Genomic DNA, 14,405 nt, shown 5'->3' with positions numbered 1-14,405 from the left:
TTCTTTCCTTAAGTCCATAAATTTTACCATTTCACTTAAAAGAAACACTTCACAGTTTCTCTTTAGCATTTCCAACTCTTGCATCTTGGGGCCATGATTAAGTAAACCAAGGATGAATTGAACATCATCACTATGACATCACAACAGTCAAATCTATAACAGAGATGGTTACAAGGGACTAACAGAGGGGAGCACAGTTGGAGATGCTAGACAGAGGGACATTCACGCCCCAAGTGGGACAGAGCGGAAAACAAGAGATTTCATCATTGTACTCAGAATGGCATACAATATAAAGCTTATGGATTTTTTTCTGAAATTTTCCATTTAATATTTTTAAACTGTGGGCTGAGTGTAGTAATTCACACCTGTAATCCTAGCACTTTTGGAGGCCAAGGCAGAAGGATCATTTGCACTCAGGAGTTCAAGACCGCACTGAGCAACATAGTGAGACCCCATTTCTACGAAAGAAGAGAAAGAAAAAGAAAGAAAGAGAGAAAGAGGAAGGAAGGAAGGAAGGAAAAAAGTTTTAGCTGTACATGGTAGCACACCTGTATTCCCAGCTATTCAGAAGGCTGAGCCAAGAGGATGGCTTGAGTCCAGGAGTTTGAGGCTGCAGTAGGGCAATAATGATGCCACTGCACTCCAGCCCAGGTGACAGAGCAAGACCCTGTCTGAACAAAAAAATTATATTTAAACTGTGGTTGACCACGAGTAAACTGTAAATGCAAGTAGTGAAACTACTGATTAAAGGACAAACATTATATACACATTGCGGTAGCTGCTAATATTTTATAATTATAAATATTGTAGCCATGAATAAACTATATGCCTATTTTTCTGTATCATTGGGAACATATCTTCCAATAAATTCTAAAAATAGCATGTCTGGGTTGAAGAATAAATGTATATGTAGTTGTGTTGGAAACTGCCAGATTCATCTCCACAGGAATTGTACCATTTTGAATTCCCACCAGCGAGGCATGTCACCACACAGCTTTGCCAACAGAGTGAATTGTCAGGGTTTCTTATTTCATACAATGGATGAGAAATGGTATTTCTATGTAGTTTTAATTTAAATTTCTCTTGTTATGGGTGGAAGTTAAACAGCTTTTACATATAAATAAGAGCCATTTTAACATCTCTTTTGTGAAGTTTCTACTTATGAAGGATTTGTATCCCTTCCCCCATGGGGTAAGATCTTGTACTTTGTACAATAGGTAGGTAGCCCCTGTCTGCATTTGTTTACAGTTTGTCCTTAGTCTTTTGACCTTATAGATGATGCTTTCTGCAATGCAAAGAGATTGCTGTCTTCCTTCCTTCCTTTCCTTTCCTTCCTTCTTTCTTTCTTTCTTATGGGCAAACACCAATCTTTTCATTTCTGTGTCTAGATTTTGAATTGGTAGAAATTCCTTCTTACACAGGAGTGGAATGGATCTGATTTTCTTTTTGCCCATCCCTATTCTGTTATTCCAGTGTCACTAATCGGTCACGTGATGTGCACCTTCCTACTATACTCAATTTCTAGCTGGGTCTCCTCTTGGACCCTTTGTTCTGCTCTGTTTGTCTTTCATAAACATGCTTCTGCTGTTTTAATTGCAGAAAATTTGTAGTTTATTTTAATATATACAACCTCTTCCTTTTCAGTGTTTTCCTGTGAAATGTAGCATCAACATGCCTAGCTCCATGAAGAAGGCTTGTATACGTGCAGGTTTTCTAAATTAAAAGAACATTATATTTAGAAATCGGCATGAGGAGAATTGTCATATTAATGATGATAGAACATCTCCGTCTCCTTCTGGGTCTTTCTGGGAGGTATTTTATGGTTTTCCTGAGATAAATCTTAAGTGATCCTTTTTATGCTTACTCCTACGTATTTTACCTTTTACTGCTATTGTAACAGGGCTTTATCATTTATTGTATCTTCTAATTAGCTATTTGTCGTCTTCTTTTTTTTTTTTGTAGAGACAGAGTCTCACTGTACCGCCCTCGGGTAGAGTGCCGTGGCGTCACACAGCTCACAGGAACCTCTAACTCCTGGGCTTACGCTATTCTCCTGCCTCAGCCTCCCAAGCAGCTGGGACTACAGGCGCCCACCACAACACCCGGCTATTTTTCGGTTGCAGTTTGGCCAGGGCTGGGTCTGAACCCGCCACCCTCAGCATATGGGGCCAGCGCCCTACTCACTGAGCCACAGGGGCCGCCCCTAATTAGCTATTTGTGTATATAAAGGTTATTGACTTTTGCATGTTAATGTTATATTCCACTGACTAATTTTTTCAATTAAGTTCGTTTTGTCATTAATTCTCTGGGATTTTCAGATGTACTATTGTGTCACCTGCAGAACAGAGTTTATTTCTTTTTCTCCAATTCTTTTACCTTCGATTATTTTTTGTAATCTAATTACATTGGCCAGTACTTCCAGAATAATGTTAAATAATGATGAAGATAGTACGAATTCCTGCTTTGTTTGTGATCTTAATAGGAGTAGCTCTAATGTTTCCCAATTAAGCAGGATTCTAGGATTAGGATGGGAGATGTATATCGATAGATATAGATGGATAGAATGTATTTTATATAGACATATATACACACACACATATATAATCCTAATTCTTGAATCTTTCTTAATAGTTCTTGACTTCTTTCTTAATAATGTATTTTAGTATATTAAACATTTGCATTTGCATTTCCACTTTTGCAAGAGACTTTGTGAAAAAATGGAGTTTAATTTTATTGAAGGCTATTTTACGCAGGCCTAGAGGGAGTTTATTCCTTAGATCTAATTATATGGTGAAATATACTGACAAGATTTTCTTATATTGAACTGTCCTTGAATTCTGATATAAACTCACACATGCTTACAGTGAACTATTTTGCATTTCCTCATCAGTATTAATAAGATGTGTCCCTAATTCCTTGGTTGTGCTATTTTTGTTAAGCTAAGCTATCAATGTAATCCATTCCTTATAGAAAGAATTTGAAAATGTATTCATATAGCTCTGAGACTAATTGTTCTCTAAACTACAACAGCATCCCCTCTGAAACTGACTGGTGTTGTGGTTTTTGAGACATACCTAATATATTTGTCTATGTCTTCTATGAAAATTGTTTAAGCTTTCATATCTATTGGGGTCATTTTTGGTAAACTGTATTTTACTAGGAAATTATCCACTTCACAGCATGAGGTGTGCCATTGACTGTAGAAATTGCCCATTTCATCAGGCTTTTAAAATTTATTTTTAAATTAATTAATTAATTTATTTATTTATTTCATTGTTGGGGATTCAGTAAGGGTACAAGAAACCAGGTTACATTGCATTTATTAGGTAAAGTTCCTCTTACAATTGTGTCTTGGCCCCAAAATGTGTGTCACACACAAAGACCCCACACCCCTCCCTCCTTCCCTCTCTCTGCTCTTCCCTTTTCCCACCCCACTCCCTCCTTCCCTCTCTCTGCTCTTCCCTTCTCCCACCCCACTCCCTCCTTCCCTCTCTCTGCTCTTCCCTTCTCCCACCCCACTCCCTCCTTCCCTCTCTCTGCTCTTCCCTTCTCCCACCCCACTCCCTCCTTCCCTCTCTCTGCTCTTCCCTTCTCCCACCCCCTCCCTCCTTCCCTCTCAATGCTCTTCCCTTTGCCCACCCCCTCCCTCCTTCCCTCTCTCTGCTCTTCCCTTCTCCCACCCCCTCCCTCCTTCCCTCTCAATGCTCTTCCCTTTGCCCACCCCCTCCCTCCTTCCCTCTCTCTGCTCTTCCCTTCTCCCACCCCACTCCCTCCTTCCCTCTCTCTGCTCTTCCCTTCTCCCACCCCACTCCCTCCTTCCCTCTCTCTGCTCTTCCCTTCTCCCACCCCACTCCCTCCTTCCCTCTCTCTGCTCTTCCCTTCTCCCACCCCCTCCCTCCTTCCCTCTCTCTGCTCTTCCCTTCTCCCACCCCCTCCCTCCTTCCCTCTCTCTGCTATTCCCTTCTCACACCCCACTCCCTCCTTCCCTCTCTCTGCTCTTCCCTTCTCCCACCCCCTCCCTCCCTCTCTCTGCTCTTCCCTTCTCACACCCCACTCCCTCCTTCCCTCTCTCTGCTCTTCCCTTCTCCCACCCCACTCCCTCCTTCCCTCTCTCTGCTCTTCCCTTCTCCCACCACCTCCCTCCTTCCCTCTCTCTGCTCTTCCCTTCTCCCACCACCTCCCTCCTTCCCTCTCTCTGCTCTTCCCTTTTCCCACCCCACTCCCTCCTTCCCTCTCTCTGCTCTTCCCTTTTCCCACCCACTCCCTCCTTCCCTCTCTCTGCTCTTCCCTTTTCCCACCCACTCCCTCCTTCCCTCTCTCTGCTCTTCCCTTCTCCCACCCCCTCCCTCCTTCCCTCTCTCTGCTCTTCCCTTCTCCCACCCCACTCCCTCCTTCCCTCTCTCTGCTCTTCCCTTCTCCCACCACCTCCCTCCTTCCCTCTCTCTGCTCTTCCCTTCTCCCACCACCTCCCTCCTTCCCTCTCTCTGCTCTTCCCTTTTCCCACCCACTCCCTCCTTCCCTCTCTCTGCTCTTCCCTTTTCCCACCCACTCCCTCCTTCCCTCTCTCTGCTCTTCCCTTTTCCCACCCACTCCCTCCTTCCCTCTCTCTGCTCTTCCCTTCTCCCACCCCCTCCCTCCTTCCCTCTCTCTGCTCTTCCCTTCTCCCACCCCACTCCCTCCTTCCCTCTCTCTGCTCTTCCCTTCTCCCACCCCACTCCCTCCTTCCCTCTCTCTGCTCTTCCCTTCTCCCACCCCCTCCCTCCTTCCCTCTCAATGCTCTTCCCTTTTCCCACCCCCTCCCTCCTTCCCTCTCAATGCTCTTCCCTTTTCCCACCCACTCCCTCCTTCCCTCTCTCTGCTCTTCCCTTTTCCCACCCCCTCCCTCCTTCCCTCTCTGCTCTTCCCTTCTCCCACCCCCTCCCTCCTTCCCTCTCTCTGCTCTTCCCTTCTCCCACCCCCTCCCTCCTTCCCTCTCTCTGCTCTTCCCTTCTCCCACCCCACTCCCTCCTTCCCTCTCTCTGCTCTTCCCTTCTCTCACCCCCTCCCTCCTTCCCTCTCTCTCTGTTCTTCCTTTCCCCAAAATTTATTTTTAAATGTGTACAAGTAGTCTCTCCTATAATATTTTTTGTTTTTTTTTTCTGAATGGTAATCATATACACCATGCCTTATTTTATTTTGCAATCTTTTGTTCCATTTTCTTCTTGATTAAATTAGCTAATGAGTTTTTGTTATTTAAAAAACATTTTATATATTAATGTAAACTATTACATTAATTGTAATATTACATTAATTGTAATGTAATTCATTACATTAATTGTTTTGTTGTTTTTACCTCTTAAATTTCTTTATCATACTAAATCCTTTTTTTTAACTGACTTTGTTGTTTTCCTCTTTTATTTTGAATTAGAATCGCAATTCATTTTTTTCTCATTGTTTTATTTTTATTGGCATAGATCTGAGGGCTGTAAATTTCTATGCTCACTTCTTTAAATGTATCTCATGCATTTTATATAGTTTTAGGGTTTTTTTATTTCTTGATTGATAACTTTAAATACTAGCTCTACTAGCTTGCCTTGATTTTTCTCTTCAACAATTCCAATCACATTTATTTATGCACACACACTGTATCTATTAGTCAGAGTTGTCCAGTGAAAAATAACTAATAGGACATACAGATACAGTAGAACCTCTGACAGATGACCACCCAAGGGACTGTAACAAACTGGTCAACACACGGAGGTGGTCAACATAAGGAACCAGGCCTGCTCTACCAATAAGTACACATGGTGCATGTCCAGTGTATGAAACTTCTGTCAAGTTGAGGAGGGGGTCAGTGTAGGAGGTGGTCAACTATGGAGATCCTCCTGCATATAGATTCATTTTAAAAAGTTGGATCACATAATTGTGGGGCTGGCAAGCACAGAACTTGTAGAGCAGACCAACAAGCCAGAAACCCAGGCAACAGTTGATGTTCCGTGTTGGGGCAGAATTTCCTCTTTTCTGGAAAGCTTTTCCCTCATGTTCCCCACCTGACTAGATGAGGCGCACCACAATATTCAGAGCTCTTTTCTTTCAAGCCAGCTGGTTGTAGATTTTATCGACACCTGCAACACCGGGATTAATGTTTAACAGAGTTGATGGGTCCTGTAGCCTCACTGAGTTGAAACACAAAAGGGAACCTCACAGGCACCCAGCGCCTCTTTCTCTGACATTTCAACCATTTCTCCCTCGCTCCTTTCCTTCCCTTCCATGTCTTACTTTCCTTCTCATGACTGTTTTCCTTAATGCTTTTCTTTATTGACCTTCATTAAAGTTTCAGTTGCATCTCTTCTTTGGTCAACCTGTAATTTAACTTACACGATTGTATTATCTCTTCTTCTTTCCTGAGTTCCATTAATTTCCTGTTTTATTTTTGTTGTGTTTTCTATGTCTACTTTCAATTTTTAAATTTTTGACTAAAGCATTTTCTTCTTCTTGAGTCTATTTCATTCAGTTTCAATTGTTATGTTACCATTTTCTTCTGTTTCATGGTTGATTTTTCTTCAGAGGTTTTATGATATTTAAGTGTTGATTCAGATTCTCTACCTTCTTACCTTGCTCTGATACAACCTGTGTTTTCCATTCCAGTTTAGCTCACAGGGAGGATCCCAGCTGGGGCAGGCACTTTTCCATGCGCCTGTGCTCAGCTGCTCAGTCTCCCTGGTGAATGGTGGTGATGGAGAAGGAAGATAAAAGCTTCTCATCTCTGTGGACTCCCTGATTCCCTGCTTGTCTCCTTTATTCCCCTCACTGACCTGTCCTCAGTGGTCAGCAGCCTCTGCATCCACCTCCTCCAGAAGCAGAACCCCTGGGGGCTGCCCACCTCTGCCTTGCTGTGCTTCAAAGGCACCTCCTTGCCCTGATGCTCTGAACCGCCACATCCCCAATCACAGCCAGGACTGGACTTCAGCCTCTAGTGTTGGACTTTTCTTTTTGAGGTCAAACTTTATCTAAGGCGTTCCCACCATCTGTCTTTTCTTTTCTTCACAAAGTCACATAAAGTCTGCCAACTCTCCCAGGTGCCCACAGCGATGGGTGGCTGGTGCTCTGTCACATTGTGGCTCATTTCTGTGCTGACAGGTGATTTTGCAGGTTATGATACACTCTGTCATCTAGGGTGCTGATTCTTGGGTGGTTTTACTGTGTTTGTTTTTGTGGGGAGGATGTACAGGGAGATCCAAAACGGAGCACCCCACCCCATTCTCCCCCAGACCCAGGAGATTCTGGTTGTCTTGTACCCATCTGTCTCACCTTTCCCCCTCAACAAGGGGCCAAGATTTTGAGAAACCTGGATATGGACTTTAGCAACCAGAGGGAGGTGCTCTGCTAAATGTACTCATTAGGCTTGTTCAAGATGGAAAACTGCTGCCTGTCTCTCGGGGTTATCAGAAGATCAACTCCTGCAGCAAACCTGAAGCTCTGGCACGTAGAGGTTCCTGGAGGACAGCCAGCACTGTGGCTGGTCACTAGAACTTGTCCTGGGTTCATTGGGGGTCAGTGGCCTTGACGCTCCTGGCGGGCACTTCTGCCAGCTCTCCTCACTCAGGACCTGTGAGGAGCCGAGTTAATTATTTCAAGCCTTCCCTCATCTGAGACACAGCATTTAAAAAAAGGATTGGGCTACCCAGGAACATGGGCCTTTGCCCTCCAGCATGGAGAGAAGGAAACCCACAGCCCCAGGCTGATTCTGAGCACATTGCCAGCCTCGGGGGCAGGTCCTTCTGCTGCAAAGGAGACCAGAAAAGCAGCATGTGAAGCAGACAAGTTCCTAAAGTGATGTTTCTGGTTCAGGGGATTCAGGGTCACAGTGAAATTTTTCTCTTCTCTCCTCTAAGTCAGTTTAGAGCCTCATATTAAATCATAAACCTCCTAGAAAAACCACTTCTTCCTTCTTTTCTCTGGTTTTATTCATGATCTCCCCCCACATGTGTGCAGACCCTCCCTATACCCTATCCGCACCCCGCTCTGTCCTTGGTACCTGCCTCCGGTCCTCAGTGGCAGCAATGACAGCGTCTCAATGAAAAAAAGATGGATGAAATATGACCATAACCTCAGAGGCAGGAGTGAAGCCCTTATTAGAATTCGGGACCCTGCAGCTGGAACTTCCAGCATGGAGCTTGAGATAAAGTTCACCATTGTTAGCTCACAAGTGGCTCAGACTTCCTGGCAACTGCGGTGAATTGCTCAGTCATTTATTCAGGCCTTCAAACGGGCCACTGTTTCCCAACAAAAAAGGCATTCAGGATGAGAGGGATGGCTCCCGGGCCCTGGAGAGCCGGCTTTCGGGCAGTGAATGGACGCTGCGGCCTCCCAAGTCAATGGCCTCTGTGGGAAAGGCAGTGATGTCACCGCGAATGCATTTTCAGGGCTCTGCCCTGCTCTGCTCTGCTCTCTCCCCTCCACGGGCTGTTTGCCTGTTTTATTTTTCTCCTCTTTCTCTCTCTCCCTGCAGCTTCTTTGAGGCCATTATTTTTTCCTAAGTTAGAGCTCAAATCCACCAAAGGCCTATAGCCCTATCACTACCATGGCAACGCCAGGCTGTGGACACGTTATTTTTTGGATAGAAAGTAGAAGCAGTTTGAAAGGCCAGGCAAGAATGAAAGGGGGGATGAGGCCGGTCTGTCCCTGCCCCGGGCTGGCGTCGGCCAGGAAAGCAAACAGGGAGTGAAGCTCCCGAGGCCAGCGAGAGCTGCCGGGGGCCTCTGGGAAACAAACTTGTGATCCTTCACATCTGAGCTTCAAAACCACCTCGGCACTTCTGACGGATGACAGGAGAGGGAGGGTAGCAAAGTTTTCTCAAGAAGTAAGGTCTCGCTTTTGACAATGTACCCAACTGCAGAGTTTCAAGGAAGCTTTCAGAAGTCCGCCCAGCCTTCTCAAATAGAAAGACCAAAAAAAGCAAAGAAGGAGAGGAAAAGTCTTGAAAGGACTTCTGACCTGTGTAGAGGGAGCAGAGAACAAGCTCTCACATTGCCTGCAGGGCCCGGGGGTCCTGGGTCCCCTATTGTCAGGCGGCTGCCATGCAAACTCTGAGGTGTCAGCTGTGTCAAATCAGCTCTAAATATCAATACTAAATAGAAAGAGACTCACCACTGTGCTCCCTTCTCCTGGAGGATAGAGCAGTGCCTTCAACTCCTGAAGGAAAATAAAGACGCCACTTCTCTGATAGGTTTTCTGTCCATTCTGTCTAAAAGCAGATAGTGAATAGTCTGCTGCTGAGTCTCCTGAAAAACTCAGATGACGGTTCCCACACACACTGAGGCTGCAGTGATGCTGGGTACGCCTCCCACCCCTCTGGGGCCCTGGCACCTTCTCCTGAGTCTCTGCCCTGATCCGTGCGAGACTGTGCATAACTCCTGGGCTGAGACAGCTGCTTTCTAATCCTCTCTGTACCTGCTCCTCAAATATTGAATCAGCTGTGCTCTGAGCACCATGTTCTCCATGTGGTGACGCAAATATACTAGACCCAGAGTCCAAGAAACACTTAGACACTAGTCACGGACGACAAAGCCTCAAGGAGGCTGGCTCATGCTTTCTCCATGAACAACAATGGCCAAGGTGAAGGCGCAGAAAGGATGAGAGGCAGAGGAAGGAGGAAGCCCCCTTCGGAGAGGAGCCGGGCAGGCCTGGAGAAGGAAGATCCCACAGGACAGGACCGTCCCGTCTGGGCGTTAAGTGGGCAGGACTTGCAGTACCAGAGGGACCATATATCCCGCTCCTGGCTCCTGGTCCTCAGATGGGGCACGTCCCACTCCCCTTCAGTCACTTCTAGACTTTGGAACAATTTAGCATTCATAGGTCAGTGCCCTCAACAGTTTAATCAGAACTTTGGGCTCGGGGAGGACACATCTTCCGGAAGTTTTGCCCTCCAGAGGGTGATATCATTGGCGGCTGGGGTGCTCTGCTATAGCAGAGGGACATGGGGGCTCTTTCAGAGGCACCTTTGGGATCTGGGGGGAGGCCCCCTTCAAAACGTCCATGCGACACACTCCCTAGGCACTCTGGGCATCTAGATGACTGTCCTCACGTCGGCCCCACCTCTATCCAGCAGGTGTCCCAGGCTCTAGGAGGACACTTTCCGTCTGGGAGGCAGTCCTCTCAGATGGAGTCCCTCCAGCAGCCTCCACCCCAGCCTTCTTCTGCAGTCTGCACTTGTACCCAGATCCCCGGATCCCTCAAGGCATCAAAGCCTCTGCTCAGCATCTCTGCCCTCCTTCTGGGTTCAGGGCCACTCCAGTCAGCCTCCCCCCTTAAGAATCCTTGACGTGAGAGTCAGGAACCAATACCTGGTTTCAGGCCTCCCTCTAACTCCGGTGGACACTTCTTAGACTCATGCAAGGATTCTGCCACAGTCACCACCCTGGGGACCCAAGATGAGCCTCGGGATGCTGTGGTTGAGCAGGCTCCCAGGTGAACTGTGGAAGGCCATCCGGAGTCCGTCCGTTACTTTCTCTTGGTGCCTCTTCCTACCCTTCCCCCTTGCATTCAGCTTGGACAGGCTTGGAAAGAAGAACATCCCTACTCCATACCTTACAGGGAAAAAGGAGGGGGGGACTATCAGATCACTCTCATGCCCTCAAATTCCCTCCCTGAACTTTCCTTCGTACATCTAGTTTTCCTCCTGTGAGCTTATTCAGGATGGTGGTCACGGGACTTTTTTTTCCTGCAAGTTCTCCTTTTGTGGTTAGTGCCTGTCTTTGGAATGTGGGAGTGTTCACTGCCTTTTGTTGTGGACTCTAGGGCTCCCGCAGAAATTCTGAAAGACAAAGGTCCCCTTTGAAATTCTGCTACTCTAACATCATTTTGATTATAACCACACATAGAAGACTTCTTAACCAGCACCCTCATTCCCTCAGTTCTAAAACCATCTTCTTTTCCTAATAATCAGCTCCCCGTCTTCTGTCCCCACTGTGGGTGTTTTAACTTTTATATGTGTCCGTTCATTACTTTCCCTTCTCATGCTGAGGCCCAGATTTTCCTCTGGAGAACAACACCTCTCTCTACCTCACTTCATGGGGTTCATTTGGGGATTTCCAACCTCCAAGGATGTCCATAGGACCCAGATGTGGCCAAGGAGAGCAGAAAACTCCCTCAACATACAACTGGCCTGGGGAGAGCAGTCACATGGCCCAGGAGCAGTCTCTGCACCTGCCCTACAGCTCCTAGGGACAAACCCTGATGTTTGTTTTGCTGGTGTCAGGCCTGGTGGGTGTCAAAGTGGACCTTACTGGTCACCCCTTAGCCCTAAACTCAGAGTGAGAAGGAAGCCAGTAAGGAGAGAAGCAGAGAGAAAGCGTGCAGAGTCCTGAGCAAGTTTTTAGTTGCTGAATCAGCCTGTGCCTGACCTTTCCTTGGACTTTTCAGAAACATAAGCCAATAAATTCCACTTTGCATAGTTTTTGTCATAAAAACAGTTTGGGGGCTTCCTCTGCATCAATGGAACCCATTCTCCAAACTCTCCCACATGCCAATTCTTAGTCATTGTGACCTCATCCGTCACGTTTCATCCTTACTACCCAGTGACTGAATTCTGTCATTTTTCCTTCAAAATACCTCAGACAATGGCTCCTTTCTTGCCGTCCTCTATTGCCATCACCACACTAGTCCAATTTCCTCAGCAAGGCCCCTCAGATTACTGTAATATCATCTAAAGTGGCTGCCTGACACCCACCCGTCCCCCTCTGGCAACTGTTTATTCTCAGCTACTGATTTCACAGCTCACAGCCTTCACTGGCTTCCATTTTCACCTAGTGAATACGCTCACAGAACCACAGAACCACCCCTCCTAGCCTTGTCCCTGTCATCCACCTGGCCTCCCACAGAGTCCGTCAGGCTGTTGGTGGCTCACACAGGAAGGCCCGGCTTCCCCTTGGCTGACTGAACAGAAAAGCAGGTCATCTTCCTGGCAGGGATTCTTTGAATGGGCCACTTCTGCTCAGGAGCCATTACCTGCTAGCCTGGCCAAGACTGTCCCCCAACTACAGGATACTGGAAGTGCTCACTCCCACACATCTCTGGGTCGAACTGTGCCCTCTCCCAATTTGTAATGGAAAGCCCTAACATCCAGTACCTCAAAATGTCACCACCTTGAGACATTACGTCTTTACAGAGGTCATCAGGGCAGGCCCAAATCAAATACGACTTGTGAAATATCAAAAGGAGAAATTTGGAGTCAGATTCATGCAGTGAAAAGACACAGAGAGAAGGACCTGATCCACAGGCCGAGGAGAGAGCCCGGGACAGACCCTGCCCTCCCCGTCTTGGGCAGGGACCGGCCGGACAGACGCCTGATTCCAGACAGAGTTCTCAGAACTGTGAAGCAATACGGTTCCCCTTTAGTGACTTAGTCTGTGGTGCTTTGTTGTGGCAACAGCAGAGCACCAGTGCATGTGTCTGATTATCTTCTGGAATCTGCTGAGGACCTGAGCCAACCTCGAGGGTGCCAAGAGTGACCCGAGGAAGCAGAGGGAAAGCTGGGGTTGGAGACTGGCTCACTCAGTGCCCGACAGGGAGCCCCAAAGCTGTGTGCTTCACAGGTGTGCAGGGTGCTGGGGGGACAGGCACCTGCTGAGAGCCTTGCAGGAGGGGACTGGGAAATGGGAAGTGAGGGGCCTCAAGCATTTGAAAATGGTGGGGGACAGTACTTCCAGGACAGTGGCGTTGGCTGGTGTTTATTAAATTGCAATGGTGCCTTACAGACAGACAGCAAGAAGTGAGAGGGTAACAGGCTGAATATGAGATCCAGCAGCCCCCAGTGGCAGGTCACTGAGAGGTTCTGCAGTGGAAGAGACCACAGCAGCTCAGGACTTGGTGACCAGAGCCGCAGAACCACAGAACCACAGAGGTGTTTCCATGCTCAGCCAGGTGTCACACTAAGGGGAAAAATTCTATTCTAGCTGGGAAAAATTAGAGGATCTGAAAGCCTGGGATGCGGACACCGGGTGGATGGCCCTGAGCACTTCAGCTCTGCTGGGTCCCTGGAGCCTCACAGCTAGCAGTGTCTGCCATCTGCCCCCTGCCCTTGCCCTTGTAAGAACCAGCAGGTTCCCCAGGGGAAACACTGCAGAGCTCCTTCCCCACAGAGCTGAGGAGCTCGGGTCGCACACCAGCTGCCCCACCTGTCTGGACTGTTAAGCTGACACTAGCAGAACGTGTCTTGTAATAATACACCTGGGGGTGAGCCTGAGCAGAAGCAGCAGGGGTGGGTGAGCCCCAGGAGAAAGTCTGGCATGGTTCTGCCTCTCTCACCTGCAGGGCCCCAGCAGGGGACTCACACGTGATTGGGAGGACCCACTCCACAGGTGAAGGGGTCACATTCCACATCCCAGAGGCAGCTGTCCTCCGGAACCTGGGACAGCCTGCTGCAGACCCAGCCATCCTGGAGGCAACACTGTGCAGGGCATGGTGTCCAAGATGTCGCGGTGGTGTTTGCCACCAGCAGGAAGAACATGCCAGCGAGGTGGGGGCAGCGGCAGACCCACACACGCCCTCCTCCTGACTCGTGAGGAAGCTTGTGCTTCCCAGCCCTGCCACTCTGGGGTCTGCAGGAGGAGAGCCCAGTGCCTTTGCAGGGGTCACAGAAAAGTTTGCACTGACATAGCTGTGGCTATTGTCTGAATATTGTGGATGCTGCATATGTCCAGGGACCAGCAGGATGGAAGTGGAATCCCCGTCTTGATAACGGAAGTGACTCTGCCCAGCAGGAGATGATAGAGCTGCCTTTACATGGTGGGGGCAGGGAAGAACGTACACAGAACCCAAGGGCCCCCTGAAACATGGCCCCCTAAAACGGCCCAATCGGCCTGTGAAGGGTGGGACTGCTAAGGACTCACACAGCCCCTGGGTGTGCCACTGCTCTGGGCTGCATGTGCCCCAGAGATGTGTTCCTGTCCTCACCCAGCACCATGGCCCTGTTACACCTGATTCGGGACCTCTGGTGGCTGGGAGGGAATTACTATTGTCTAAGCCATCCAGCCATGGACCTCGTCACGGCAGCCACAGGGAAACTAACACAGCCACCAAGTTCGGCAGCGGTGACAGCTCAGGGGAGAGAAGAGTGCAGGTGCTATCTCAAGACCGAGGCTATGATGGACAGCAGTTGTCAATCATCCTCTCTTCTGGGTTCCCCCCAGAAAGGGAAGTTCCTGAGCACTGGGAGAAGTCTCCTCAGACAAGCATGCAGATGAGAGCCTGTGTGACCATCCAGGTGTGCTGCTCCCGGTCCCCCTTGAGAAAGCTGCCATGGGCTGAGGCAAGGGGTGGGCCCCAGACCTGCGGTGGGGATCATGCCAAAGCCAAGGCCCCCCATGAGCTGTCCCCTAACAGTGATGGAGCACAGCTGGGCACAGGACCAGGCCATCTCTGCC

The 14,405-nt window shown here is 48.2% G+C and overlaps 1 long non-coding RNA gene across 1 annotated transcript in view; it reads right to left on the bottom strand.

Moving 5' to 3' along the window:
* LOC128586298 (uncharacterized) overlaps positions 1-9,238 on the bottom strand; it is a 42,034-nt gene extending 32,796 nt beyond the window's left edge. Inside the window, exon 1 of the long non-coding RNA XR_008380217.1 lies at positions 9,130-9,238. This is a non-coding gene — a long non-coding RNA (uncharacterized LOC128586298). The remainder of the gene's footprint in view (positions 1-9,129) is intronic.
* Between the last annotated feature and the right edge of the window lie 5,167 nt (positions 9,239-14,405).

This window comes from Nycticebus coucang, chromosome 5 (assembly GCF_027406575.1).
Source record: "Nycticebus coucang isolate mNycCou1 chromosome 5, mNycCou1.pri, whole genome shotgun sequence".
Lineage (NCBI taxonomy): Eukaryota > Metazoa > Chordata > Mammalia > Primates > Lorisidae > Nycticebus > Nycticebus coucang.
Note: the sequence above shows the minus strand (reverse complement) of the source record. Positions and strands in the feature narration are given on the sequence as shown.